The sequence below is a fragment of the Pelodiscus sinensis genome, chromosome 1 (genome assembly GCF_049634645.1).
Source record: "Pelodiscus sinensis isolate JC-2024 chromosome 1, ASM4963464v1, whole genome shotgun sequence".
Lineage (NCBI taxonomy): Eukaryota > Metazoa > Chordata > Testudines > Trionychidae > Pelodiscus > Pelodiscus sinensis.
The window spans coordinates 95,042,076-95,069,933 of record NC_134711.1 but is presented as its reverse complement, the minus strand read 5'-3'; the positions used below and the strand labels follow the sequence as shown (position 1 = coordinate 95,069,933).

Sequence of the window (27,858 nt, the reverse complement as noted above, 5' to 3'; positions counted from 1 at the left end):
TAAACAGCGGACCACAGACACTACAAAAAATTGTCAAACACTTCCAGAATGGTACTGAATAGCAACAGCTTTGCAAACTAAAAGAGCAATTCAGCAGCCCATGAAGAAATGACAAAACATGCAAGTCACAATTACTCCACACGTGCCAACCGGCTACTGGGGGACCTCCCACCCCCCCCAGCAACAGCTAGGCTGGGGTCTTTACTCTGACCCAACCCAAGCTCATGCCACTTCAAGCATTACTAGGAGATGGAGGTGGAAATCAGGTGCCAGGATGGGACCTGGACATATTGCACAGTAGTAAAGACCTGGCAGTGACCACTACAGATACCTCCTCAGACCCAGCACCTTAGCATCCCATTTTTCCCCATAGGCAGTTTGGAGAGGCAGTGTTGTCCCTACTGGCTGGCAGCAATAGTAGCTCAAGCTCCTATGCACTGCTGTTGCCATTCTCTATGGGCAGGGGGAGAAGACCTGTAGGCTCAGCATAACACTGCTTCTGAGGGTACAGCAGCACTACAAGCTGAGGGACAAAATTTTACACAATGTCAAGAGTGGTGGCTTCAGTGACAACTGAATGTTGGAAATCATTAAGCCAGTGCCCTTGAAGACAGAAGGTGCAGTTTCCCTGAAACTGACACTGATTACATTTCCATCCATCTTTTTAAACATCCTACCTCAAGTACTGCCATGATGAGAAGAGTGCTGTTTATACTCTTCTAACAAATACAAATAATATTGCCTGCCTTTTGATGCATTTCACACTACAGGTTCAACCTCTCTAGTCAAGTACTCTCTGGTCCTGCAACATCTGTGGTCTGACAGGATTTTAGTTAGCTGGATGTCAGCTTAGCATGGGGGTGGCCAAATTTCCCACAGCCCCATAAAGTTTGTTTACAGCCACTAGTCTTGACTCTCAATGTTCTGTGCTGTTATTTACCTATAATTTATCCCTAAATGTCTTCTAAGAGCCCAGAAAGCAGTGGAAGTGCTGGTAATGCTGCAAAGCATAAGCATGGTTTTCATGTTTTAGCTACTTATTTCCTTGTGTCAATACAGTAAAATTTTGTAACAATAACACTGTTATGAAGAGAGCTAATAAGCCTTGCCTAGATGTAAGCTTATATAAGGTGTACCAGTACAGTCATACGTTACTGACTAGCATTGCAAGAGCTGCTCCATTTATTTGTCTCAGTAAAATAAAAATGAAGAGAGACACACATCCCCAAACAATACTGACTTGCTGTGTTTTCTTCCACTATTTGATCTGAGGAAGTGGGTCTGGCCCACGAAAGCTCATCACCTATTAAACCATCTTGTTAGTCTTTAAAGTGCTACATAGTCCTGTGACTTGCTGTGGGTAGAGATGTTACGTTTTGATTAATCAGCTACTCGAGTAGTCGATGGATTCTCGAGTAGTGAGTAGGCGCTCGCTACCTGGCTGCTCCTCTGCCTTTTAAATATAATAAGAGCCACCCGTGACTCTTACTACATTTAAAAGACAGAGGTGCAGCAGGGAACTGGGCCAAGTAGGGGCTGCTTCAGTCTCTGTCTGCCCTGGGTTCCTACTGTGCTGCTTTTGCCTTTTAAACGTAGCAAGAGACCCGGGGGGGGGGGGGGGGGGGGAGGGCTCTTGCTACATTTAAAAGGCAGAGGTACAGCAGTTGGACCCGAGTGAGCAGGGTCTAGGGATGTGAATGTCTGACCAGTTAACCAGTATGCCTCTCCCTTAATGGGTGAGGCTTACTGGTTAAGGTTATCTGGTGGGTAATGGAGCAGCTCCCTACCTACCGTGGGCAGGGGGCTGTGGCAGCCCCATGATGTGGCCTGCCTGCAGTTGGGGGGGGGGCACTCTAGCCCAGTTGGGCTGGAGCAGCACCACCCCATCAACACCACCATTTAGTTGTTTAACTGGTTAAACATATTGTTTAACCACTTAACCAATTAAACAGGATTATACATCCCTTAGCAGGGACTGCTTCCAGTCCTTGTTCTTGCCACTTCCCACTGCACCTCTGCCTCCCCTGCCAACTCTCCCCTCTCCCCCCGCCCCTGGGAACTGGTGTTGGGGGGAACTGGCTTTTGAGTCGGCTCCCCCCAACACTGGCTCCTGCTTCCCCCCCAACACTGCCTCTGTATCAGAAGCAGTAAGGGGGGGGAGCAACTAGCTGACTCCATTACCTGATGAGCCTATGCTTATCGGGTAGTTAACTAGTCACTTACACCCTAGCTGTGGGTCAGCACCAGTCAGGTTCGGAGGGTGCTAGATTAGAGAGGTTCAGCCTGTAGTCTTTTGGGTACACACTACTGCGTACCCAAAAGTACACGAAATTTTGGTGGGTAGAGATGGCAAAAATTCAATACCATTCTCATGGAGTGCATCCCTGCTATCCTTTGATACAAAGTAAAAATATACATGGCTCTCAACAGGTGGGATTTTCCAAAGCACAGGGCTAGCCCAGCTTGCACTCAATCAGTGTTGCATTTCTCAAGCACAGCACTGCTGGGGACAACCACAAAAACTTTTGAAAACCCACCCTATATGCACTGCCACAAACATTCTGATGGGCATTGCTATAGGTGCCCAGCTGTATCCTGAGTTAGTCATTCTTATTAAATATTCATAAAAATGTAGCTTGTGTATTGGCCAACTCATAAGCCTCATTCTGGACTGCAGAATATTTGTACAGTATTATTATTCTCTCCAGCTGCTCTGCACCATGATACTGTTGCAAAATAACCTCAGGATCAAAAAGCACAAAGGGCAACTTTGCATCCCCATGTCAGATGCACCATGTCTTGGCTGCAGCTCAGGGCCTGGCCCCATACAATTTTCTGCCATTATGTGATACTGACATATTCCAAACAAAACAGTCACCTCATTCTACACACACATGAAGATCTTTTATGTCACTAGGGAAGACATTTGGAAAGTTCCCAGGTAGACAAGACAGATTGTGATGGATTGTCCCAAGAAACACAGAACAATTTCATATAGCAATACTAAAAAAAAAGCCCTAGAAGTTTCCACCGTATCCTCATGTTCCAAAGATTCTGAGTGGCTTCCTCAAGTCTTCCATGGTAGCTTTTCAAAGTTTAAAATCACCATAGTTGCTGATGCATTAATGTTCCCAAACTAGCAAATACATCATGTGCAAAACCCACACAAGCAGTTTTGCAAATGGCCCACGGATAGCAATGAAGATACTTTGCTTACGACAGAGCTTCACATTCAGTGGTCGATTTATTATTCACTCAGGAGTTCACCTCATTTACAGCTTTGAAATAGACAGGAACAAGGCAGAGTTATTTTTTTTTATTACGGTGCCATCATGTCAATTCAAAGACTGGAATTTGTTATTTTTGAAAGTAGAGGACAGGAATGTTAATACTGTGTCTGCTTCCTCCCAAGCAGCTAAACTATTAGATCTTAGTCCAGGCCTACAGCATCCACTGCTGTTCTGGCCATGGATCTTTCCTATTCACTGTGCCAGAAACAATGTGGTTTTATAATATGAAATAAACATCAGGCTGGTGAGGATGTGATCCCACCAACTAAGTTTATCTCTATAGTGATCAAGCTAAAAATCTCCCACAGATTATAATGCCAGACAAGACCACTGAGATCATCTCCTCTGATCTCCTGTATAATACAGGTCATAGGACTTCCCTCAATTCATTCTGCCTTTGAATCACAGCACAGCTTTTATAAAAACATCCAATCTAGATTTTAAAATGTCCAGTTACGGAGAGTCCACCACTGCCCTTTGTAAAGGTCACTATAATTTCAAGAGATTTCAGTAACTTTCATTATTGCTCTTAGGTATTGCATTTGAACTGAGTGCAGTAACACTTTCATCCCATTATCTCTAAAAAGAATGTTGTAGATTGTGATAGAAGGAAAATAAGGAAGACAAAGCATTGGTCAACCTCTGCACAGGGTTCAGGGCAAACAAATCCAATGAAACAGAACCCAGATAGTTCCTCTTCATCTGCTGCTGAATTTACACAGCTGCAGAAGAAGCCACTGAGCCATATCCTACACATTCAGCCCTATGGATTTCAGTGGGTTTATGTGAATAAACTTGAGGGCTGAATGTGTCCCGTTAAGTCTATTATAATGGGAGGCAGCTGCTGGCAGGGTGCTCTGCGAGAGGTCCTCAGGATTAGAACTCCCTCCTATGAGTAGTCTTGCAGAGCATAGATTTATTAGCCTTCTGGACAGATTTTCTCTCTTCACTAAGGAAGAAGGAACAGGCTGTCTTTATGGATGAGCTATATTTTACTTAATTTGTGGTTTTAAAGTATGGAATAGGTGCCCACAGCACAAGATGGGAACTGACAAAGACATTTCAGAAGTATGAAAACATAAATGCCACAAATATTCCTTGCTAATTGCATTAAGGGGAAGTATGTGTTGCACACAGTCAGCTTTCAAATGTTGACAAATCTGATTTCAAAACATAGATCCAATTTAATAAATCAGGATTGCAACAGTATATTCAACTGAGAGATGTCCACTTAAACCATCTGAGGTCTGGTCACCACATGCAAAAGAAGATAGAAAACAGAACTTCTATATTCTCAAAACTGTTCTTTAAAGTTAGAACTAATTTCTAAAAAGAAAATATGTATAGTTTTTCAAAACCCAGCTGATTAGATTTTGTTCCATATTTTCTTTTAGGAAAAAAATGTCACCTTTCAGCTAAGGCAAATCAAAAGTAATTTCACAAACAATAATTCTTATTTCTAAACATCATGAATTGAAAAGAAAGGTTTGAATGGAATGGCTTTTTCTTCCTTGATTACTGCCAATTTCACAATACTGCACCACCTTGAAAATACCTGTGACACAAATCACAATGGAAATAGACGCCATTGGTTCATTAAGCAGACATCTTCATCTGCATCTATCTCCCTATTCATACAAACGTAATTACCATGCCCCCTACCATCACTCAACTGTATACTATGTAACTTGGTCCCCATGCTCACCCTTTCTCTATGTATACACACAGTTTCATACAAGAACCTAAGATCATAACCTAACCTCCTATATATCACAGGCCATCACATTTCACCCAGATACCTCTATACTGAGGCCAATAACTTCAGTTAGACTAAAACATGTCAGTATTCAGGAGACCAAACTATTGAGTAACAATGGCACAGGACAAGTGAGATCAAGGTGCAAGCAATATCTGAGGCCCCTGTAATGGCAAGAAATTGATCAGGTGAGATATGCTCAAATAATCTTAGCAATAATTGGTCCCCCCATGCTGCAGAGGAAGGTTTAAAAAACAAAACAAAAAAACAAAAACACAAGTCTCTGTCAATCTGACCTATGGGAAAATTCCTTCTTGATTCCAAATCTGGCATCAGTTTGACCCTTAGCATGTCAACAGGATGTACCAGCCAATCATCCATGAAAAGAGATTTGCTGTACCATCACAAAGCACTGGCCCACCCTATGTGCTGTCCTGTTTCCAGCTGTGGCCAATCCCTGATGCTTCCGAAGAAACTGAACAAAACATCCAGCCAACATCTAGACAATTGTGCACTGGGGCAAAAAAATCCTTCCTGACCCCTACAGGAAAAGAGCTGAAGACCTAAAGTATGAGATCGGATTATAGTTCGCATCATAATGCACAACAGCAAGTGTTACGAGCATTTTGCAAACAATGTTGGCAATGCTGTTCTAACTGTGACCCATGAAGCAAGAGGATGAACAGGAGGATTCAAACTCAGACTCCAAGACCAGAAGAGTCCATTACAACCCTCCAGCCTGACTCTTGACTCCCCCAGGTTAGAGAACTCCCAGAAGATGGATGGAAGGATTCTTATTTAGAGAGACCTCAAGTCTCCAATATGGAGTTTCCTCACCTCATCTGTCAATGTTTAAAAATTCTCATTGCTAGAAAACTATGTTTTATTTAAAGCTGACTTTGTAGAACTTCAACTTCTACCTGCTGGAGGATGATCTATCTTAGCAGACTTGAAAAGATATTGCACTAGCAGATCTCTCTGTCTCTAGGCACTTACACATGGAAAGCCATCAAGTCAACTCTCAATCCTCTCTTCATTATGAACAGTGCAAGCTCCTTAATCTACACATCATACAGCATGTTTTCTAGCCCCTGAATCATTCTTGGGTCTCTCCTTTGAATTCTCTTGAGTATTTCCATAACCTTCCTTAAGTACCCACAACAGAACTGAACACAGTATTCTAGCAGCTGTTTTACCAACATGCAGAGGCAAGATCTCTTCCCTGCTTCTACTTGATATTCCCCTTTTTTATATGTCCGAGTATCATTTTAGACTATTTGGCACATCACTACACTTAAAGTTCATGCTGGCATGATTATCTATGATGGCCCTCCAGTCCTTCTCTGAGTCACTGCTTTCCAAAGACAACCTGCCATCATGTAGCTGTAATCTGAATGTTTTGTTCTTAAATATATTACTTTGCAACAGCCTGGATTAAAATGCATGTTGCTGAATTTTGACTATTAACTCCTGCAATTCAGATCACTATCACAATAGCCTATGCTCACTGTGTTCTTCCAATCTGTGTCATCTACAATCTTTACTAATAAAGATGCCCACATTTCTATTACTGTGTGTGTCAGATAGCTTGCTTCATTTTCAGCCAACGATTATCAGCTCAGCAGTGGGCTAGGCAGCTCTCAACTAGTTTGAGCAGCACATAATAAAGTGTAACATGTAACATACCACTAATCACTTCAGTATTCAGTTTCCATTAGCAATTTTAATTATGGCATGACAGCTCAACTATGTAGGACATTCAGCAAGAGTGCAGCTGAACAGTGCTAAGAATTATGACAATAAAATCAACACAATTAACTAGATTTAACTGTTCTACTATAAAAGCTTTCCCTATTGCCTTATACATTTCCCTGCATTTGTCACTGTTAATCTTATTTCAGTGATCTTCCATTTATTTTCAGATTCACTGAAATGAAAATATACAGTTAAAGCTTTCTGAATACCAACCCTGTGTTTTGACTTTGCCACATAGCTTGAAAGAAAGCAGTGCAATTTTCCTAACTTTTCTACACTTGCAATCACAGGTTCAATGAACAATTTCTACTTTAAAGCTTTTCCCTTGTCTCTCAAACTGATGCATCATTGGAGCATCCATCCTTTAAATAAGAGTTTCACACAATAACAGACTTAAAATAAAACTAAACAGAAAAATCCATTTAGTTAGCCAGTATTTTTTGCTTTTTCATTTTTTAAAAACTACAATTATTTCTGTTAAAACAGAAATTCTCTCCTTAACATCCACCTATTTATCTTGCAGTAAAGCTGTGGTCCTTTAGTTATGAAAGTTTGCTGACATGTGACAATGTCCTTGCCATATTCAAAGAGAATGCTACCACAAAAAGATTCTGAGGGCATGAATCCAATATGATGGCCAGAAACAGAATAAAAGATAAGCTCCTTATTTAACTGAATGCCATGTGCTACCTCTAGATTGCTTAGAAGACAAAGGGTATTCTGAGGAAGGGCAGTGCCATCACCCCCTTCTACAATTCCGCTACACGGAGGAAGCATGCTATGAAACCAAAGCCTATTAAACAGTTCTGACTCCCCTGACACTGAAAATCTCTCTCTCTCGGAACCATACCTCAAGGCATCCTGAGGTCAAGACTTTGAAGGAAGGCCCAGAATATATTCAGACACAGAATCCGCTCCAGAAGATCCATTAATCTATAGGAATGGACTATAGCAGAATTTCCAAATCATTGCAGGATCAGATGATAAAATTAAGGCATATGGAGCACTGCTCAGGTAAATACCCTACATCACACCATCAAATCATCTATGATTACAGGCTGAGACTGCAACATTTATTTTACACAACAAGGATTCCTTAAGGCCAGTCAGTTGTTGGCTCTGCCATCCATAAGGGAAGTAACTGTAACCAAACCCCCCTTCTCCCTCTTCCCTTTCCTCCACCCCCACATAAATCAAGCAATCATTTCTCTACTGGGACAAGAACGGTCTGTTTTAAGACTTTCTATATTAAGACTTAATTACTTACAAGAAAGTACTCCTAACTATGGGAGAAAAACAGCTAACATGTTGACAAGTTCTAGTTTACCTATCTGCTGGCGGGCTGGAACTGGCAGCATATAGAAACACCACCAGCACATAACGCCTTTCCTGGAACAAGTGCTCAGGAAGTCCATTTGTCCCCCAGTGCTCAAATTTATTTAAGAAGGTTCCAGGCCAGCATACAGTGAGTGGCCTATCTAAAGAGTGGGGATCTGTCCTGATGGTACTCCGAGAAGAAACACCTCCTCCTGCTAGAAGCACAGAATCGGAGTAATCATTGATCTAGCTAATGGAGAAAAGAGGAGGTTTATGTTCAAAGTTTTTGCCCTTTGACAGAATGTTGATTTTAATAAAATCACAGCTCTCTGCCCTCTCTTAACAACCTTCTCCTATCTACTTATCCATGGAATCTGAGTCTCCTTCCCTTTTGAAAAATACATGGACTAGCTCAGAAAGGTGACTAAAAGTTAATGTGAAGGGAAAAGACTAATTAAGACAGAGCAAGAGGGTAAGTGAACACGTTCAAAGTTTCTACTGAGTAGTCAACACAGATGTGTGGGGGAGTCAATTCATTGACAAGTTTGTTTTAGGAGTGCAACAAAAACCTATCATGAAAGAAAGATAAAAGCGGGCTATTATTCATATTTTATATCCACTCAGAGAAAGTTATTCAGATCTGAATGAGCTACTGACATGTCTTCTCAATGAACAAGTCAAATGCCCTTCTCCAAAAACTTTTTAACCACATTAATTTACCCATACACACATAAAGCAGTAGTTATTTCATCTACCCACCAGCCTGTATGAATACTACCCACAGTCCAAGTGAGGTGGAACAGTTTGAGGATGATAGCAAAACACTAGATGCTCTATAACAGGGCTAGTCAACTTTGGAAGCCCTGGAGGCCACAATGATACTCATAGCACATGCTGAGGGCTGCAACTTAAGTGTGACCAAAAGCATATAACGGGCAAACCCTTGTTACATCTATACTGTTACCTAATGGAAAATAATTTTGGCAAATTAAGACAATTTATAAGGGTTTCAGAAGCGTCTTGGTGTGTTATTACAGAACACCAGATGGTACCATGAGCTATAAGCTACATTTTCAGCTAGCACTTGGAGGACTATAACGAGGATTAACATTGTTTTGGAGCAAACTTCCAAGAACTGTATATTGGAAATAATGTATTAGCACCCAGGCTCCTCAAAGAAGTGGACAGATCATTCATGTTGAATCTGGAGCATCAGTATCTAAGATTTCTTGCTACAACTCTTCTGTCCACTGCATGCTAAGATGTTATATCAATTTGTTCTTACCCATTATGCCTTCCAGGCATGCTGCAGTGTATCCATTTTCCCAGGTTTTATTGGGTTGAGTGAAGTGTGAACAGGTTGAAGGGAAAGATTGTTTTTACCTTAAGATCTATGAGAAGCTCTTGCAAAGTGGTTTGAGGATCAGGATTGTTTTTAAAATAGAGATTAATTTATTCCCTATAGAAATATCTTAGAACACTGAATAGGTACTTACAAAATTGAAGTAAAAACTAAATGTTTTAAGTTTCTTACTGCTGCACTACATAAATTACATTCAGTTATGTAAACTTAAAAAACAACAAGTAGTCTGGTAGCACTTTAAAGACTAACAAGACATGCAAATGGTATCATGAGCTTTCGTGGGCACAGCCCACTTTGTCAGATGACCAGAATGTTGGATGTCTAGTTCTAAACTGCTAACACCTAAATAATAATAGGCATTTGAAGAAGTCTGGAGAGTGCATTCTCTCTCTCTCTCTCTGTGTGTGTCTCTGATTCAGGGAAGCACTTAAAAACTTACTTAACTTTAAGCACATGCTTAAATTCCATTGCCCTCAATAGGGGTTAAGCAGATGGTTAAGTGCTTTTCTGAATGAAGGTCTGACCACAGCATTAGCAATCCCAAGTCTTTAAAAACTAGCCAAGTCACCACAAATCATGAGATTTTTAAAAATAACAAATGAAGCCTTCTTTTTATTTGCCTTCAAGTTTCTGAGCTTTAATGGAATCGTATGATCAAGCTTTTCTCTGCAACCTTGAGGGCTAAAAAAAAAATCTACCCTCTTTTCTTTTAGACACAAGCTAAGAGTGTCACGCCTCATCTGATGCCAGGAGCTGGGTCTTGAAGAGAAATAGCAACTATTGCAAGACTTGTAGTAAAATTGTGAGAATCAGCAACAATGGAGGGGAGAGAGGACATGCACATGTATGTGCACATCTGTGCCAACAACATGCAGCCCTGTATCCCCATGGTCAAAGTGACTGAATTCTGAGGATACAGTCAGGCAGCTACTAAACGCCTGACTGTATCCCCAGAATTCACTCACCTTCTTATCAAGATACTGTCAATTAGGCCTGTTCAAGTTGCGTTTTGTTACTTATTCAAATATGCTTTGAGAATTTATGAACCTTGAGACAAATCCCATTTTGCCCCATGACGGAGACATCTGATGTCCAATCAAGAAAGGCAACTGAAAGGCTTATGATGAGCAAACCTTCTCCAACATTCACATGGGAATTTATAATACATGGAAAGACTTTATTCAAAATTAATAATATTAGAACTCAAGAATGTAAAAATCAGGTAAGTCTGAAAATATTTCTAAGTCAGTTCAAACATTCACGTGAAAATTCATAAGAATGAATACAGACTAGCCAACAGATCCCAAGAGATTTATCCGCCCCTTCTATAGCCTCTAAAGCTAAATTTAGAGGGATGATCTGACCCTGCATTTTTAATTCTTTTAATACACAGAACTGTAGTTCTGTCAAATGGCAAAGTCAGTGTTCAACAGTAAAATTGTTTTGCATGAGCAAAATGGCCATGGCTGTTTACCATACTTGCAAAGCAAGGCAAAACAGAAATTTGGGAGAGTGTCCATTTGCTCTTTGTGGCAGAACACTTTAGCAATCAGACCAGTATTGTGTATTTATGTAGCATATTTGAGGATCTCAAAGCTTCTTACACACACTAAACTTTGGAAATACAGGTTGAATCTCTTTGATCCGGGACTATCTGATCTGGAACCCTCCTTGGTCCAGCAGGACCACAGATGTTTCTGGACCAGAGAGCCCCAGTGGCTGTCAGCTGGGAGTCCAACATCAGAGGGGCTAGTGGCTAGTAGCCCCGGGGGCTGGCAGCAGATCCCGGCCAGCTCAGCAGCCATCAGGGGTTGGAAGTAGAGCCCAGCAGCCCCTGGGAGCCGAGCCAGTTTGGCAGCTGCCAGAGGCCAGGAGTGTAGCCGGTAGCTAAGAGGGGAGCTAGCCATGAGGCCGGTGCCCAAGAGGAGCCCTGACTTCCCCTGATCCAGAAAACTCCCTTGTCTGGGACCGATCAGGTCCGAAGAATACTGGACTAGAGAGGTCCAATTTATAGCAAGTAGCAACCTCACTAATTTACAGGGCCAAAGACTGGGAGAGTGGGTTGACCACAGACATACAGCAAGTGAAAGACAAAGCCCAGAATACCATCCAAAAACACTGGATTGCATATGAAATGCCCCATTTATTATTAGATCATACCACATTTCTTGTTAATACTTTGTAATGTTTTGTTCACTAACCTGTTCAGTGCTCCACTAACAAATACGAAGATATTAGATCAAGGCACTTCTTAATAACTTTAAAAGTGCTATGTTGTATTTCTCCTTTGTTAGAATCTTGGTTGGTTGTTAACCCTATGTGTGGGCTTTGAGATTTTGGATCACAACATCTAAAGGACTATTACAGTGTCTGAGTCACAGGGATAGCATTTCAAACGTTTATAAAAAGTTCAGTCAATATGTCAAGTGGTAGGACACTTTCGTTTTGAAACTCTAACCCAGGAATGATATGTACCTGAAATTCAACCCACATGCCTTTTGGTGAATCTCAGCTGAGCTTTATCATTAATCTCTTTCTTCTTTACTAATACCAGGCAAGGGTTCAAGTGTCCAAAGGGAAGCCAGACATGGTTTTGCACATTTGCAGCCTAAAATCATGCAAAACAATATGATATGCAGCAGCATGATGAGCCAAAACAAACATCCCACAATGTTCGGTGGAGTGAAATCACCAATTTTACACAGGTAAATTAATAAGGACTAAATCACTGGTTGTCACCCTATCAGCTGTGATAACATGAAAAACTCCTCAAAAGCCAAGCAACAGGCTTCCATTTTTGCCATCAAATTCATAACCTATCGTCCATTAAAGCTCAGTAGTTCAAGCTACTTTGGTATTTAATAAACATAGCTTCTTTGGGACATTTTCCAACTCCCGCACCAGTGGTTCTCAACCTATTTACCATTATTTGGCACATACGCAGCTCTCTATGCAAAGGTGAAAATAAGCAGCAACGCACCGGTGGGAGAATGGCTTGATGGGGGTAGGGCTCTGGATGCTGCGGGCCACCATATACTGGGGGTAAGGTTCCTGTGCTGGTGCTAGGCATAGGTGGCCCACCTCTCTCCTTCTGCCCCCTGCCTTCTATCCTCCTCCCGCATTGGAGCCCAAACCAATCCCCATGACCTTCAGCACCAGTGCCGGACAGCTGGAGGTGGGAGGGCAAGGCTTTATCCCTAGTGGGCTGGAGCCAACACCCACAGCCCACGGGCCGTGCGATCACAGCGCACCTAGGCTCCAGCCCATGGCATCAGGAGGCCAGGCAGCATGGTCGCCACACCCCAGTCAGTCCCGGGGAGAACACCCACTCCTAGTCCTGAGCTCCCTCTACATCCTCCAACCCCCTGCCTTGAACTTCCCACGCCCATACACACCCTGAGCCCCCCACACTCCATCCCACACTTACATTTCTTATAGGTAATGTCCTATGGCGACCACCCTCCAATCTTCTGCCCTGAGGCCCCCTCCTCCCCCAAGGGAGGGGTTACAATATGACAGTACCAGTAAGAAATTTAAGTTACTTTCTCCCTCGTCTCTGTGTTATGTGAGCTGCAGCCACACAAAACTTGTATGGCACTGAGGATGTCACATAGGGTACAGCTGTGTGCTGACTGGGCTGTGTGACGGGGCGGCCCCGCAGCGCACTCAAGCCCGAGAAACCACCTGGTGCCGGGGGCGGAGAGGGCCCCACCCACACAGCCCTACTGGGCATGCTCCCAGGGGAGCCAAGGCATAAAAGGCTGCCGGCCTGCTCAGAAGGGGCAGACCGCGGACAGAGCTGGGGCTAGTGCCCAACCACCCGAGGCGCAGACCAGACCGCCAGAGAGGGGGCCGCCAGGTTTGCTGGATCCGCCGCCGCCAGGCCCAGGCCAGGCTCGACCCCAACGACAGAGCCACCGGCCGACCCCCCGTGACCCAGGCACCGCACCGGCCACCCCCAACTCTGACTTGGGAAGTGCCGCGACAGCCACGTGACAGCCACCCGACCCACGCCGACAGGTGGGACGCGCCGGGCCGGGGGCAGGGGCAGGAAGCGACCCAGGGCAGGGAGCTGGAGAAGCCCCTGAGGGCGCGTTGCAGGGAGGAGCCCCCGCGAGCCAGTGGTGGGAACCACCTGCCACTACTAGGGCCCTGGGTCGGGGCCCGGTGGAGAGGGAGGGCCTGGGCCCCCCCACCCCTGCTGCCCGGAACCCCGGCGAGTGGGGGCTGGGATAAAGGACTAGGCCAGAGGGCCATAGTTCCCCTAACACAGGGGCAGTGTACTTTCGGACTAGACCAGTGGGCCGTAGTTCTCCTATGGGAGGGGCAGTGTATTTTCGGACTAGGCCAGAGGGCCATAGTTCCCCTAATACAGGGGCAGTGTACTTTCAGACTAGGCCGGTGGGCCGTAGTTCTCCTACAGGAGGGGCAGTGTACTTTTGGATCAGGCCAGAGGGCCGTAGTTCCCCTAATGCAGGGGCAGTGTACCTTTGAAACTAGGCCGGGGAAGAGTGAACTATGCCCCGGAGGCGGGTGGCCTGCCCCGAGGGAGGGGCGGCCCCCCGACAGGCTGTAAACACTGTCTTACACTGCGCCAAGCAAGCACGGTGAAGTAAAGCCGTGGTTCTCAACCACAGGTTTAGGGTTCCCTGCAGAGCTGTGAGCAGGTTTCAGAGGGCCCACCAAGCAGGGTCAACGTTAAGACTCACTGGGGCACAGAGAAGAAAGCCGAAGCCCCATCACATGAGGCTGAAACCCAGGGCCCTGAGCCCCACACACCCAGGCCTGAAGCCAAAGTCTGACCAATTTAGCTTTGTGGGGGCCCGTGTGGCATGGAGTCCCAGGCAACTGTGCGGCTTGCTACCCCCTAACACCAGCCCTGCTTTTACATTCTGAAAACCAGGTATTTTGTCATAACTGGGCTGTGGAGCTTTTCTAGAATATTGCAAGAGGAGGAAAGCTCAGAAAGAGAAAGGCTGCGAATCTCCAAAGTAAATTACTTGGCCAAGAATTTCATTCATTTACTTTGGGTTTTTTTCCCCAATCTATAATGCTATACAGTTATTCCCTCAGCTCTTTAAATGCTTCTGAGACAACAGATGAGGTTTTAACTGAAGGAGAACTTTATTTGAAAGTCAAATTACTTTTATAAAATGTTTTTATTTATCATTGAATATTAAAGGCTTGCAGTGCCACAGCTGGGCAGTAGATGTCATATGGTTTAGCAAGATGACTGAACTAAGATCAGAATTATATGAGCTGGGGGAGGGAGAAGAGAAGGGAAATAAGAGGCAGCCAACGTCTCTAACAACACTTTGCAATAAAAAAGTAATGACGCACATTTGTTAGTTGCAGGAAAACATATAGTAACTACACACTGCAAGAAACTATACAATCCCTAAAGGGAATGGCTGGCTAGCCTGACTATTGAAAAAACCGTACACAGAAAAAACATCCACAATACACTTTTTTTGATGGTTCTGGTTCCTTTAGGATATTATTAATAATTAGTAGCTGAAAGCCCAGGCTGTTGCACAGATATAATTAGTAAAGTTGTATGTGTAAAAAAAGCCAACAATGAATGAGAACTCAAAAATGAGGTAACAGACCATCAATCCCAGTGATCATTGAACCTGGTAATATTCTGAACAAAAAGAGCATTTGGCTTGTGGTTGTTCCCATTGCATGACATTACACAGACCTTCTCAGCTTCAGACTGACAACCCTGAAATCATATTATACAGATTATTTCTATTATCATAGGGTCTATTTGTGCTTTACAAACATAGCCTCCACCCCCAAAAAGTTTGCGCTTTCAATAGACTAGCTAGAAAGGGAGTACTGTTATCCCCATGATACAGATGGGAAACTGCAGCACAAAGTAATTAAGTGACTTGCCCAAGGTCATACAGGACATCCGTGGCGGTGCTGAGAAATGAACCTATGTCTCTTGAGTCTCACTTCTGTGCCTTAACTGCATAATCATCCTTCCTCAATACTAGAGCATCATTAATATCACACTGCTAGTGCCATGTTCATGCCCAACCCCATTTGCCTCCTAATCACGGGGACACCGGACATCACTTTGGACACAGATTAGGTCTGCCTCCTTATACTGCCTCCCATAGCATCTCCATAATACTTAAAAATGCAAATTACAGAAACATTCTCTGTCCTTCCTTTCTTCTAACCCTGTGGGAAATAGCTTGATTGGCTTATCAAGAGTTTAGAGGGTGATATTATTTTGGCATGGTATTGCTCAGTGTGTGTGTGACAGAGAGGATGTGCACACACAAACAATCACATGTTGTGTTTTTGTGTTGATGAGCAATTTATTGAAGTAAAACTTAATCAAAGCTTAGGTTTTCATTTTATTTGGAGATTAGAGAGATCTGTGGTCTTTTGTGGACACCATTTCTTTAGTCAGAGGCCCAGTTCTGCTGAAAGTACTATTGCTTGCACCCATAAGCTACATCTCATTGGTCAAAAGTCTCACTGCTCCAGGGGAGCTCATGGTTGTGGAAGGACAGATAATGTTTCAGGTAGATAGGGCCCATCCCACTGCAGTGATTATGTTACCAGGGATGATCCACTTTTGCAGAAATGAGGTCTAAATTAACCCTGAGTGCAGTTATTCAGATACAGTAAAGGATTAGAATTTCAGCCTTAACTAGATAACTAAAATTAACTAAACATGCCCCTGTTCCTGGGAGAATTCTGCAACAATAAAAATTCTGCCCACAATAATTTTAAATTCTGCAAAATTCTGCATATTTTATTTGTTTATATTACAATATTATCGCGTGTTTCAATTATGTTTGGACATTTATTTCAAAATGTGTGTCAGCAAGTACATCTGTAACAAGACAGACAAAAAAAGATTCAGAAAATATTCTGACAAATAGATTCCTTCCTAGGCATATGAATATGGAACTCTGAGTAATAATTCATTTAAACTACAATATAGAAGTGTATTCTCCATACACTCCAGAAGCAATTAAAAAGCTGGGGGGAGTGAGGGTAATGGAAGAGCTTAGAGAAAGAGATAAGTAATTCCTCGAAAGACCCTGGGTGTGAACAAGGAGGGTTGCTGGGGGTGGGTGGGAAAAGTATTGAACAAGATTTTTGGGGAGGGACTGTTAGCAAGTTCCTCCCATGCAGACCTTGACCGACCCCTAGCCTCTCCCATTCAATTAGGCACATGTGTCACTCCACCTCCACTCAGAGGCCCACTCTTCCCATTCCTCTGTAGTTCTGTACGCCTCTTCTAGTCCCCCATGTCTCTGTGTCCCCACTTAGCCACTCCCATTTCCCCCTGTAGCTCTGCATCCCCACCCCCTCTGCCCATGTGGCCCTGCACCCCATTCCTCCTGTGGTCCTGTCCTCCTCCCATTCAGGCCCTGCCCATGTGGCCCTGCACCCCATTCCACCTGTGGTCCCGTCCTACTCCCATTCAGGCCCTGCCCCAGTCTGTCACCAATAGCTCTTATGACCCCTGTCTCATCCCCCAGCAGTCCCATGCTGTATGTCTCCCCATATCCCCGGTCTCCTAACCTGGCTAGACAGGTACAGTGAAGAAAGACTCTTCCCTAGCTGGCTGGGAGTGCCGAGTTCTAGCCCCACCGGACCCTCTGATGGACAAAAGGCAAAACTGCAGCAACTTTTCAGCAGAAGCTTTCTTCTGTGCAAAAATTTAAAAATATGCATGGCTCATTAATTATGCACATGTGCAACAGCAGAGAATTCCCCCAACAGTAACCTACAGTGTAGTGGGAGCTAAGTTTCCTCTAAGCTGTATGTCCACGTGGCTGCTTATGAAGCCCCACACAGGGACTCAGAGCTGCAGTGGAGAGAGGTGCTTCTCCCGTAGCAAGGACCTGCCACAGCAGGGAGAGGCACCTCTACATAGTGTGGCTCCAGCATGGACCTACCATGGTGGGAAGAGGAACCTCAACCCGAGCACAGACCTACCCCAGATCTATCGCGGCTGGGGGAGAGGTGCCCCTCCCAGCCTGGGTATGGACTTGCCACAGCTAGGGGGAGAAGCACATCCACATCTACCCCGCCCCAAGCGCAGGTGTTGCTGTGGGGAGTCCTTTCTCCCCACTATAGCCTCCAGGTAGCCTGCACCCAAAAGTCCTCATCTCCAGCCCCAACACAGAGACTTCCCCTTCCCCCACCCTGCACTCCAATCCTGTGCCCCAGCCCAGAGCCCCCCTCTCACATGCCAAACCCATGACACTTATATTTATGCACATAACAAAATTCATTCTGCACATGTGTGGGGAAAAAATCAGAGGGAACACACTGTTGAGGGAGTAATTTCTAGCTAGGGTAGAACGTCCTATTCTAGTTTTGATTGATGTTTTTAGTGCTTTACATCAGCATTGCTATAGCTCAGGCTAGTGGCCTCAATACAATCCCATCTGAGATCTTAGGTATGTACCCAGGCGACTAGTCCAAGCTTTGGCCCATGCAGCAGTGGCCACATGGCTGTTTTTAGCATGCTAGCTCAAGCAGAACTAACATATGTACGCCTACCTGGGACGGTAATTACATCTCCAGCTTCAAAGACACGGTACCATAAACGCCACAATAGAAATTAGCGCTTAACATTTCTTTTTGTTTTTAAGCATGCTGACTGGAAAGGAATAAGGATTTGGAAAGCTAATGGGTGTGACACTACAAGCTGCCATGAGGCCAGAAAAAAACTACAACAAAAAAACAAAACAAAAAAAACAGATTTGTTATGCTCTCAGGTTGTTAAAAATCACAGTTCACAGAGACTTGGAAACTGTAATCAGAGTGAAGTTCTAGACACACGAACCCAGATCCCATTTTTCCCAAACCTTAACATCTCATAAATGGAAAGGGTTGTACTGGTTAGTAATTTAGACTCCTGTATTGTCTCAAAGCTATTAAATGATATAGCTAGGCAGTGGTGGATCAACCAGTGGAGCTTGTACCAAGGAGCCCTGGCAAGTTGAGGGGCCCTGGAGGTCCTGTTGGAGAGCAGGAGCTTGTCTGACTCCACCCACCTGGTGCTCCTGCTGGAAGTTCTAATCAATGTTCCCTGTAGTCTTTTCCATCCATGTGCAGATTTTTTCTATCCACATGCAGAATAAATGTTCTCTTCACCAAGGCATGGATGACTGCGCACCACCAGTAAAAACACAAATCTATCTGTGGGTGCTCTGCGAATCATCTGAATCTCTCCTGAGCAGCCTCACAAGTGCACAGCTTACATGGAACACTGATCCTGACCTAATTTCCCCAGCAGGTGCGCCATGGACAACGGGGAGCGGGGCATGCTACAGGCAAAGATCCCTCCCTTCTGGACTGGAAATCTATGAAGTCCCTTAGCTGCTTTTTTTTTTTAATGGATTAAAAACAAGATAATTAAGAAAAACAGTAGTGGATCAGAAGAAGAAATATACGATGGAAACCATTCAAATTACATTTAGTGAGGACTCTATAAAACTATTTACGCAATTTAAAGACTGTCTTCTCCTAAAAAAGGAAAAAAGGTCTCCTCCTAGAACAGTGCAGGCCCTGGACAGCCAAATTCTAATGAAGAGGTGGCCAACCTGGAACCCGGGACCGCTCAGGTCAGCCGCTCTCATGGCCGGGCCGCTGCGAGCCGCATGCATGCTCGCGGCCCGCGCCATTCTGCTCACGGCCCCCAACACACTACGTCATATCCTGCACGTGTGTTGGGGGCTGTGACCAGAATGGTGTGGGCTGTGAGCACGCATGTTGCTAGCAGCCACTGCTGAGCATAGGCAGTGGCTCTGGGTGCAGAGGCAGCAGCAGCGCCAGCACCAGCGGTGGCTCTGGGACCTAGGCATAAAGTTAGTAGGGAGGGGGATTGGGTTAGAGGAGGGAGGAGAGGTGTCTGGCTCTGGGGAAGGGAGGGGAGGCGAGGGGACGGGAGGGAGATTCGGGGGGGTAGGCACAGCATGCTGGCCACTCAGCGCGCTGGCTGCTCAGCACACACGCCCCAGCGCCTGGAGGGAAAGGCACGGCTGTAGCTGCGGCGTTAACTCCAGAACCATAGAATTAGGTTGGGGGGGGGAGGGGATTGGTATAGAAGGGGGCCGATGCCTGGCTCCGGAGGGGGTTGGGTTGGGGGGGGGGTGTGCCTGGCTCTGGGGAAGGGGAGGAGAATTGGGTTGGAGGTGGGTGTGCCTGGCTCTGGGGAAGGGAAGAGGGATTGGGTTAGAGCAGGGGGTATTGTCGAAGGGAGGGGAGGGGAGAGGAAGAGCAGCCAGCGTGCTTCCTGAGACCCGGGATCCCCAGGTACTAGCCCCAGCTGTCTGTCCCCTCCTCCTGGCCAGACCCTCCCCCACACCCACACCCAGCCCCAGCACCCACCAGCACTCTGCCCCCACCAGCACAGTTGGAGCCACATTAGTGAGGCTTGGAGGGGGTGGAGCAGTTGTTTTTTTGCATCTCACTTGTGTAGCCGCAACTGACATTTCTGTGGGTCAGTGACCCCTGACTCAAAACAGGTTCCCTGCCCCTCTCATAAATAAAGACAACGCTGAAACATTTTGTGTTTGACATATTTTATTTAAAAATGAATCTTGACCAATAAGACCCCAATTGGGGCCAACCCCCCATTTGGCCACAGCATCATAATACTCCTGCAAACACCCCCCCCTCCCCAAACCTGAGTGTATCATACACTGGAACCCCCTGTCCTGAACCTCTCACATCCCCAAACTCCTGCACTCCCACATCCCCAGTCTTCTGCCACAACACTCCTTCACCATCCACACACTGCAAATCTGTGTCCTAAGCCCATCATACTCCCAGCCTCTCTGCCCTGAACCCCTCATGCACCCCAGCCCAAACTCCTGCACCCTCACAGCCACAAGCCTACGGCTTGCTCAGCATCCCAACCTCTACACCTGACCCCAACACTCTCTAGCCTGAAGCCCCCTCCCTGAGCCAGCATCCTCTTCTCTACTTCCTCCTTCACCTAAATTCCCTCCCAGAGCTTGCACCTCTCACCCCTTCTCAGTGCTTTTTTTGTGAGCCACAATAGCAGTGGAGACAGTGTGAAGAGCCGGGGCAAAGTTGTTGAGCTCAACAACTTTGCTGTCTCCACTGCTATTCCAGCTCTTCATCTGGAACGGGTTAGCCACCCCTGTTCTAATGGCTTTAAGATTAAGAAGTTTACAATCATTTAGCTTACAATGTGACTGCAACTGCAACACAAAGACTGTCTGGTTTCTAAGTACCTATCTTAAAAATCTATTTCAACACCAAGGCATTTATTTATAGTTTTATATAGCCACTGTTATGATCACAGTCAAAAAATAGTTTTTAGTATACACAAATGAGTGATTAGAGCCACAGACTACAACAGAAGTTGTAGCTGCTCAGAACCTTTTGGGGAAAAAAAAAAGGCCCTGGAAGTCTCAAGTTGGCCCTCAACAACTGAAACATCTACAGTTAGTGATATTTTTGAAAATGTTAGTCTAACCACTTGTGATTTAAACTGTAATGCAAAAATAGGTCCCAGAAGTAAAATTTCAGCTATTACAGAGATCCACTGTGCAACTGCAATACTCTCTCATAATTAAATAAATATGGAGCCAGTAGGGGCATTAAAAATGTTTTGAAATTGCAACAACAAAAAAATCATCCTTTGCCCCATCCACTCACACCATTTTTCAACCAGCTCTGTAGTTGATTAGAAAATTGCAACAGTCCACCCCTACAAAAAAACGAAATCAAACAAAAAACTGGCGAAGTAAATTGCAGAAAATTTTCTGCAAAATCCAAGGGTAGGGTGTTTTTCCAACCAGTTCTAGCTAAACACTTTATGCCTGAAAAACTAGAATTCAATAAACAATAAACAGACTCAGCCAATGGAAAATTAAAGTAAGCTATTATCATACGTATACGATATCTAACAGAAGCATTCCATTAAAAGGAATATTTATTTTTCTTCATTTTTTAAAATTTAAGCATCATTTAAATTTGTTTTGCTTTCATCACCACAGCTCTATTTGGGAAAAAAAGGCCAAATAGCCAATTCAAACTGAAGTTTTTAAAAAAAAATCTAAACCACTGTAAAACAAATGACTGAAACAGTTCTCTCAGGAAAAATGGCTGTTATTCTAAACCAGGGATTGTTACTGTCACTTCAAGAATTGCTATGCCTCTTTGGGGAAAGGGGAAACCTGTTTCTAAACAGAACAATTTTCAACTCTGCTCACTGTATAATTTATGCACCTCTTTTTGTCTAGGTCTTTGTTACTTGGGTTATTTAATTACTAAATAAAGTAAAACAAAAAACAGAATTTTTCTCTTAAGCTTTCATTTGGCTCCTGTTGCTTGTTCCCTACACAAGGGAGCAAAGATCCTATTTTTCATGCACAGGCCTGTAGCAGTAAAGACCTAGGAAGAGAAATATAGAAAATATGAGAGAAAAAAATCTTCTGTAAGCATCATACTTGTGGAGAGGCATCAAATTGATCTGCTACTATATACAGCCAACTAAGCTGGTGTTTATGAATTCCCAGAGAAGATGGTGGGGGCGGAGGGAGAGAACGCTGCACTAAATCTAGAGGGCAAAGTAGAGCAATATGCAGTGTACACCCATCATATACCCCAAACTTTCCGACAAATAGGTATTTCAAAGTGATTTGGGCAGCTAGCTACCATCCATTTCCTTTCAAAATCTGAGCCAGAGTTCTCAGAAGGCTACTGCACTCTGTTTACTTCTCAAACACTGCTTTGCTCTGTAACAATGAAGTAGCTGGGCCCCATAAGAAAAATAAATGCCCCTCAATCCAAGACTCTCCCCCTCTGTGTGCCCTGTAAAGGGGACTTGCACTATCATAAGAGAGTTAATAGGAGTCACCTGTTCTTGTTACTGCTAGTAACACTATTGTAATGAATTAAATTGTGTGTATGCTCACTTTTCAGTTACTGGCTGGGATCAGGCTCATACTGCTAAGAGCAACAAGAAAATTAATTTTTACCTCTAGCGGGCAGAGGCCTAGAATTTGGGGCAGGCAGATTCAACTTCCTGCTGTCACTGTAAAATTCCATATGGTCATGGGCTGTGCCTAGACTGGCCAGTTTTTCCAGAAAATCAGTCGTTTTTCCAGAAAAACTTGCCAGCTGTCTACACTGGCCACTTGAATTTCCGCAAAAGCAGTAACTTCCTACTGTAAGAAATCAGTGCTTTCTGCGGAAATACTATGCTGCTCCCGTTGGGGCAAAAGTCCCTTTTGCGCAAAAGGGCCAGTGTAGACAGCTGAGATTTGTTTTCCTCAAAAAAGCCCCAATCGCGAAAATGGCGATCGGAGCTTTTTTGTGGAAAAGCACGTCTAGATTGGCCACGGACGCTTTTCCGCAAAAAGTGCTTTTGCGGAAAAGCGTCTGTGCCAATCTAGACGCTCTGTTCCAAAAATGCTTTTAACGGAAAAGTTTTCCATTAAAAGCATTTCCGGAAAATCATGCTAGTGTAGACGTAGCCATGGTGTATAGCACAATGACAACCATGAGTCAGCCCAAGATGTGTTACAGTCCTGAACCTGAGAAACATTCATGTTTGTGTTAGAGTCTGTATCCTCCATAGGCTGATGAAACTAAAGGGAGATGTGATCACAAACATTTTTGCAAGTCTAATATTACTAATTTATTAGTATTAGTATTGTTAAACATTTATATTACTGTTGTGCCTAAAGCCCAACCAAGCTGGACTCCCAACTGTGGATGGAGTTGTGCAATCATTGATTGAATTACACAGTCCTTCTCCAAAGCAATCTACAAGGCAAGACAAGTGGATTTTCCATCTAGAAAAAAACAGTGGTAAACAAAACTGGGGAAACATACACAACATAGCTCATTATTATCTAAATGACCTCATTCACTAAAAAAGCTCAGTTCCTTGGTTAGAATTATAACAATACAAACACTACCTGTTAAACTGTTAATCCAATGCATTGCAATTACAGTAGGGGGTTTGTCTAGGTAGGATACAGAAACATACTACTTTTCGTTAGCAGACTACAGCTGAAAATAATAATGCTCTAACAGGCAGATTTTGGAATACAGGGAGACACTCTTTATTATTATTTTTAACACAACTAGGGAGAAAAAAAGAGCCTTGAGAGTAAAAGAAGTAGATTGTGTTTGATCTAAGAGGATGCAAAGAAAGAACAAAGGAACTTCTGACCTTAGGCATAACCAAAAATAAAGTCATTACATGGCTTCTTCATCCACACAACTGCTGACTCCGTCCTCGCTTATTCCCTTTTACATGTTGCTCCAAAGCATAAAGGAGTTAGGTAACTTTTTTTTCCCCCATGGGAGAGGGTGAATTTTTGCCATCTGCTGGGAAATATTTCCTGATGCACTGAATTTTGACAGACTTGCTCAGTTTTGACTCGGCCTTTGATAATTACACTTCAACAAAGCTAATGATTATAGGTAATTTCAGTTTGTTTCTTACATTATGGCTAGTCCAAAGTTTTCTTGACAGCAGTAGCAGAGTCATTTCAGATGCTGTTTAGTTTTACATTTTTTGTTTGATTGGTTTATCTTAATCTAGACACATGGATGGATTTGAATGGTTGTGAAAATGACTGACTAATGGCTATGTATATCATGAGCAGAGTAAACGCTGTGCCTAACTCAGGCCTGGGCAAAATATGGCCCGCAGGCCACATCCGGCCCACCAAGCCACTGGATCCGGCCTGTGGAGGCAGCCGGGAGCCCCAGGTAGGCTCCCCAGCTTGCCCTGCAGCCTCGCGTGCGGTGCAGAAACGTGGCTGCAGGGCTCTGTTTCTGTTTTAAAACAAGAGGGGTGGGGGGGAAGTTTTAGGAGCCTCCCCACCTGCAGCACATTTCCATTGGTGGGTTTCTGCCAGAAAACAGCCAATGGGAGCTGTTTGTTGGAATAATGGGCAGCTACAAAGAATCATGCCCCTTCTCCTGGGCTCAGTTATTCATGAAGCACATGACCAGGCAGGGAAACATTTTAAGTCTTCCGGCAGGCAGGCTAGTTTGGTAGCTGACAAGTAAGTCTCTTAGCCACAGCCTGCTTCTGGCACCGCAGCCCTTTCCTGCCCTTACTCTCTGCCCCCACACTCAACATACCCAATCCCTCTGTCCCCCTCTTATACTCAGACTCCCTCCCAGATCTGGCACCCTAATCTCCTGCCGCAGATCACAATCCCCTCCTACCCTACGTCACATCCCAAATCCCTGCACTCCAGTCCCCTGCCCTACGTCACAACCGCCTGCTTCATCCCAACTCTCTCCCAGACTCCAGTCTCCCTCCTGCACCCCAGTTCCTTACCCTAAGCTCCCTTCTGCATCCAACCTCCATCCCAGACCCCGCAACTCCTCCATTAATATCATGGAAGAGTGCAGCCCTCAACTACTTTCCAAAATCTTGGAATGGCCCCCCCATCAAAAATTACTGCCCACCCAAGCCTATCTCCTCACACAAGTAGTGATTTCAGATTTCTCTATTCTTTGGTTCCCAACTTGAGACACTGTAAGAAGGTCTAATTGTTAGAGGATAGGTACTCGACAAAATAACCTGGTTCTAACTTTTTTGGGGGGGGGGGCACATACCTGGTGTGACAGGTCGAAGCACACAGAAGTCTCTTTGGTGTTATCCCCTGGTGTGCTATAGAGATGTTAACTAGTGATTAACTTACTAATCAAGCCCAGGGCCAGCGGGAAGTCCTGCTGACTCCAGGCTTCACGTGGGCGCTTCCACTTTGAAGTGCACAAGAGCCCCAGCAGAGGTGGAAGTGCTTGCATGAAGCCTGGGCTCAGTGGGGGACTCAGAGTCTTGCACTGGCCCCAGGCTCATGCTGCGCTTCCTCTTTGAAATTCACAAGTGCGCCCACTGGAGACTCTTGTAGATTTCAAAGCTGGCATGCCACAGGGAGCCCAGGGTCAGCTGAGGAGTCCCCAGCTGATCCCGGGCTCCAAGATGCTTTGAAATGCCACGCAGACCTCAGGGTCAGCTGGGGACTTCTCAGCTGACCCCAGGCTCAGTGCAGTGCTGCTGCTTTTAAGTTCCTCCCTCTTCTCCCCCACCTTGCTGCCTCTATCTGATAAAAGCGGGGGGGGGGACGGGGGGAGCGACCAATCGACTAGTCCTTTACATCTTTAGCGTGCTGATCATGCCACTGACACTTGCTTTTCTATTTCCTGGAGCTCCCCACCATCCTTGTCTTACTAGGCTAGATTTTCTGATCTCCCCCCAGTCAAATCACAGAGTTGGTGTTACTGCCCCCTTGTACAGCAATACAGACGCTGAACAGGTTCAGCTCTGAGGCTCAGCTTTAAGGGCTCATCACTTAGGAAACCAACCCCCAAAAGGGATCAAAACCCCAAACAAATCCTCCTTACTCTGTGCAAAAGTTACACACAATGAAAGCTCATAAGGTCTGCCCATTTTATAAAAGAAAGAGATATGCACAGTGGTTGCTCCCCTGCCAGATAACAGCTATTTACACTGGGCTGGATAATAAACAAAAGCATTTTTATTAAGTATAAAAGTAGACTTTAAGTGGTTACAAGTGAAAACGGTTATTAAATTAAAACAAAAAACCCACTTCGCTAGTTCTAATCTACTAAGAAACTTATTAAATGTGAATTCTTACCCTCAACAAGCTGTTCTTATCTCAGGTAAAGAGCTTCAACTCACAGTTGATCTTTACTCTGGCTTGGGTCTACACTAGGGATGTTAAGTACTAGACGACTATCCGATAAGCAAATGCTTATCAGACAGTTGACAGGATAGTTGTCTAGTTGCTTCCCCCGGCTGCCTCTATCAGATGGAGGCAGCAAGGGGGAAAGAAGGGGGTAGTTCAAAGGGGCAGCGCTGCATGGCGTCCCCAGCTGACCCCAGGTTCCATGTGGCACTGCCCCTTTGAAACGCCATGGCAGGCATTTCAAAGGGACAGTGCTGCATGGAGCCCGGGATCAGCTGTGCAGCGCTGCCCCTTTGAAATGCCATGGCAGTATTGCAAAGCGGCAGCACCGCCCTATTGATGCATTGATTATTCAATTAGTGAATTACACAACACTTAACATCCTTAGTCTACATCTTTTCAGAGTTGTTGGGTGTCAAGTATCCTCTCAGGGTGGGCCAGGCAGTTTCAAAGGCCAGCTGAAGGCAAAAGACTGATGGTTTCCCATTATTTAAATAAACCTTTCCCCAGAGTAGGGGCCCTTTGTTAAGAACCCCCTGCCGTCATGAAAAAATTCCAACTTCAAGACGGATTCAAGTATGAGGTGGCACAATCACATGTCTTTCTAGAACCAACTACAGTTTGGGCTTACAGGACAAACAAGACTATTCAGAGATTGTTGGTTTCAATACCAAATCATTAAGATCGGGCGCATCAGTAATGGCCCTCGTTAGCACATTTAAAAATATAAACAGATCCACATTTCATATTTCTAACTTCACATTCAAGAATGCTACATGCACAAAAATAGGATATACAGATTCATCAGATTGCAACCGCAAAATAGATACGTTACATGACCTGATTTGTATATTTCATATTTGAGTTATGTATATTCAAATTCATAAGCCAATTTCCATAAAGCATGGGGAGGAGGAAAGAGCCCATGACACCTGGAGCCCAAATTATGTCTCTAATCCCCCTCAAACTGATCTCTGCCATTCAAGGTTTATCTCAGCTAATGCATGGCACACAGCGCCCCTTTGGGGAACCAATACTGCAGCAGTTTTAAATGTAAAATATATAACTGTAGATGCACATGAGCTAAATTGACACATATAAAGCAACAACAAGCACATGCAGCAAAACTAGGGCTTTGTTACAGCTAGAAATTTGTTCATAGACTTTTCCCAGAAATTGGGTGCTATGTGCTGTGGTCACTGAAGCTCAGCTGCACCTGTGGACTCAGAGTCTGAGACCCAACCTTGGCAGCTCTCAGAGACAGCGTATGGTGTGGTCCTTGCAATCGGTCTACCACTGGGCAAATGCTCAGACAAAAATGCCTGATTTCAGAGCACTATTTTGAAGTGTTCTAAAATACACTGATTTTACTTTTCAAGAATTGCCAAAGAAACTAGCATTAATTAAACAGAGGGAAGATGAAAGACTCAAGTAATCATGTCCTGGGTTCCCTCTAAACTGTGGCCAGGTGGCTGCCCAAGAATCTATCAAGTGCCAGGTGCTGGATTAGCAGAACTTTCCACAGATCAGTAGCATGTGTTCAGGTGCCCATTACCCTATCACGTAAAAGAGTAGAGGGCAATCAGCATCTTGTTGCAGATTCTCAGGAATTCAGAAGATCACGATCTTTAGGCAGGTACTGTTACAATGCCTGGCATGGACATGAAAAGGGTCCCA

The 27,858-nt window shown here is 44.5% G+C and overlaps 1 protein-coding gene across 7 annotated transcripts in view; it reads right to left on the bottom strand.

Moving 5' to 3' along the window:
- LARGE1 (LARGE xylosyl- and glucuronyltransferase 1) overlaps window positions 1–27,858 on the bottom strand; it is a 498,136-nt gene that overhangs the window by 312,594 nt on the left and 157,684 nt on the right. Inside the window, exon 1 of one of the 7 annotated variants that reach the window (XM_025178891.2) lies at window positions 17,036–17,144. The exons of 5 other annotated variants lie outside the window; for them this stretch is intronic. The gene's annotated coding sequence lies outside the window, so the exon portion shown is untranslated. Of the gene's footprint in view, window positions 1–17,035; window positions 17,145–27,858 lie in introns of those variants that run through there. One more of the 7 variants, XM_075938112.1, reaches the window with a different exon arrangement.